At 47.3% G+C, this 3,329-nt stretch overlaps 1 pseudogene; it reads right to left on the reverse strand.

Annotated features, from left to right (window-relative positions):
* Positions 1-282: 282 nt before the first annotated feature.
* LOC114507345 lies at positions 283-927 on the reverse strand (annotated as a pseudogene).
* Between the last annotated feature and the right edge of the window lie 2,402 nt (positions 928-3,329).

The raw sequence follows: 3,329 nt of genomic DNA on the forward strand, positions 1-3,329 counted from the left end.
CTCCGTCAAGAGGTTCTGAGACTATGCAGACAGTGCAGGGCAGGCCTGTGGTTATAAATTCTCTCTCTTTTTTGGAGGTGCAGTGAACTTAGTACATGACAAAGTAGGGATCCCCAAGCCCCTCCCCTTCTTCAAGAGGTCTGGGATGGAAACTCTGGAGGTCAAGGGATTCTCAGTATGTTGGGGGAATCTGATTTGGAGCAAGGACTTCCCAAAAGCTGAAGGCATCTCTTCTTGGCACTGGGGGCTCTTACTCCTTGGGGACCACGTGGACTGTGAAGTCTACCACTCCGTTGCTATAGCCAAATTCATTGTCATACTGGAAAATGAGCTTGACACAATGTCAGCCCCAGCATCGAAGGTAGAGGAGTTGGTGTCACTGTTAAAGCTGCAGGAGACAACCTGGTCTCTGGTGTAGACCAGGATGCCCTTAGGGGCCCTCTGGTGCCTGCTTCACTGCCTTCTTGATGTCATCATATTTGATAGCTTTCTGCAGGTGGCAGGTCAGATCCACTACCCACACATTGAGGGTGGGGACAAGGAAGGCCATGCCAGCGAGCTTCCCATTCAGCTTGGGGATGACCTTGCCCACAGCCTTGGCAGCACCATGAGAAGCAGGGATGATGTTCTAAGCAGCCCCTTGGCCATCATGCCACAGCTTGCCAGAGGGGCCACCCATGGTCTCCTGGGTGGCAGCGATGGCATGGACTATGGAGTCCCTCCATTGATGCCAAAGTTGTCATGGATGACCTTGATGAGAGGGACCAAGCAGTTGGTGGTTCAGGAGGCATTGTGGACAATCTTCAGGGAGTTGTCATACTTGTCATGGTTCACACCCATCACAAACATAGGGGCATCCGCATAAGGGGTGGGGATGATGACCCTCTTGGTTCCACCCTTCATCATGGTAGTGAAGACACAAGCCATCTCCACAGCGTATTCAGCACCAGCATCAGCCTATTTGATACTGGCGGGATCTTGTTCCTAGAAGAGGGAGATGAACTTTCCATCGATGACAAGCTTCCTGTTCTCAGCCTTGACTGTGCCTTTGAACAGTGTGTGTGTGTGTGTGTGTGTATATATATATATATATATATATATATATATATATATATAAATTTTTTTTAGTCATTCCTTGCCTGGAGACCATAGTTCTCCAAGTGTTGTGATTTTTCAGATGTGTTTTTCCATTTCATCCAGACCCATGGCTTCGTCTCTTGTCCCTACATGGCTATTCAAACCCCAGCTTCTTTGGTTTTCTTTTCTTTTTTTTTCTTTCTTTAAAAGATTTTATTTATTCATTTTTAGGGAGGGAAGGGGGGGAGAGAGAGAGAGAGAGAGAGAGAGAGAGAGAAATCCATGTGTGGTTGCTGGGGGTTATGGCCTGCAACCCAGGAATGTACCCTAGCTGGGAATCGAACCTGGGACACTTTGGTTCCCAGCCAGCGCTCAATCCACTGAGCTACGCCAGCCAGGGCTTGGTTTTCTTTTAATCAAGACCAGCAAGTGCTCCAAGTGCAGCTATAGTTTCAGCATCACTATTTTTTCTTTTTTTTTTGCCTCTAGACACTTCCCTTGCTTTCTTATGAGAACAGCCAAGCATTTAAAGGACATTTGCTTTATTTTATCTCGCACTTCTAAGTACTGGGTTCACAGGAGGTTTTTCAGTTGTCTCGTCTGCCGCCTTGCTGGAAATTGATGTCAGTCCATTCAATCTTTAGGGAGCATCTACATGTGTTCAGTATCTGATTCTAATATGTATTTCTAAAAAGTTTTGAGTGATGTTTTTGAAGACTGAAAATAGTGAAGGCCTTACCATATTTACCTTTATATTTCTCATGCCTAGATATAAAGCACCAATAGTTGTTTTTTTTTTTTTTTTTAAAGATTTTACTTATTTATTTTTAGGGAGGGAAGGGAGGGGGGAGAGAGAGAGAGAAACATCAATGTGCGGTTGCTGGGGGTTATGGCCTGCAACCCAGGCATGTACCCTGGCTGGGAATCGAACCTGGGACACTTTGGTTCCCAGCCCACGCTCAATCCACTGAGCTACGCCAGCCAGGGCCAATAGTTGTTTTGACAAATGAGGAAATGGGAAGTTTCCTTGGAGCACATCATTTGCTGCTCTCTCAAGTCCGTGCTCACTTGTAAACAACGATACGTCAAATGCCTCAGCCAATCTAAAAGTTGTTCTCAAGCAGACATCTGATTAGAGTGCTCTTGCTTGTCCAGAAGAAGTTTCTTCCAACTCTGAGTATTAAGGCTTTCTCTGCATTCAAACTAACTTTGGCACCAGGTGGCTAGCAAGGTTGTTTCCTTCCATTTTGGTGACTTCTGTCCTGGGCCAAGTCTACATGTGGACACTTTGCTTCCACAGCCGTAGACTAATTGCCTCCCAGTGCAGCATGAATGCATCCAACACTATTGGCATCGGTGCTCCATCTCCCTCTCCTACTGGTGTGAACACGTGGAACACACACGTACACACAGGGTGTGTTAGAAGGGCACTACCCTCCGGGTAAATAATTAAAGCTGTCTTTAGGAGTGGGCTCCGAAGAAAGGCATTGCTAGGTCCCAAAGGCCTTGGGAGATGGCACTCAAAGAACTTCCTGTCCTCCTGCAGCTCCCTTCTAAGGGGTTCCCACCCCATCGAACAGAGCGAGGCTACATCCTAGAGCTTCTAGTACTGAGGCTCTGCCAGGCATCACTGATTAATTGGCAAACAATGTGGGAGTTAGAGACTTCCAAGGCAGCCAGAGTGGAGATTTGAGGGAAAACAGAGCGAGCAGTCACCAGACACAATCCTCTCCCCACATGTCATCTTCAGGATGCTCAAGAGAGGATTTTCAGGCTGCTTCTGGATGAGATGGTTTTGATCACACACTGTTGTTCTAGGCACCAACTGGATGATGGAGAAATTGGGGGTGTGGTGTGGGGAGGTGGGGCTGAGCCTTACTGCTGAAAGAAGGGACAAAGCAACATAGAGTCTTCTCTGTGGATGGTGTTGGGAGTGGACATGGGAGGCTCCTTCTAACTCAGAGACAGACAGGCTCCTGGGAGCTGTGGGTTATAGCGTCTGTATATTTGCGTTTGGGGCTTCAGAGGGGAACTTAAACCAATGCAAATGTTGTGGCATGACTGTCAGACAATTAGAGACCACAGATTATTCCCCATCGTCTAGTTTTCTAATTAGATAGGCAGGCTGGCCAAACATACAGCATGCCTGATATTGCAGGCATTAGTCATAACTCCGAGAGGAGCCAGCCAGATGCCCAGCTGTGTACTCCTGTCCTGCTAGTTCTGCAGGGAGATACTGATATATGTGGATG

This window comes from Phyllostomus discolor, chromosome 10, assembly GCF_004126475.2.
Source record: "Phyllostomus discolor isolate MPI-MPIP mPhyDis1 chromosome 10, mPhyDis1.pri.v3, whole genome shotgun sequence".
NCBI lineage: Eukaryota > Metazoa > Chordata > Mammalia > Chiroptera > Phyllostomidae > Phyllostomus > Phyllostomus discolor.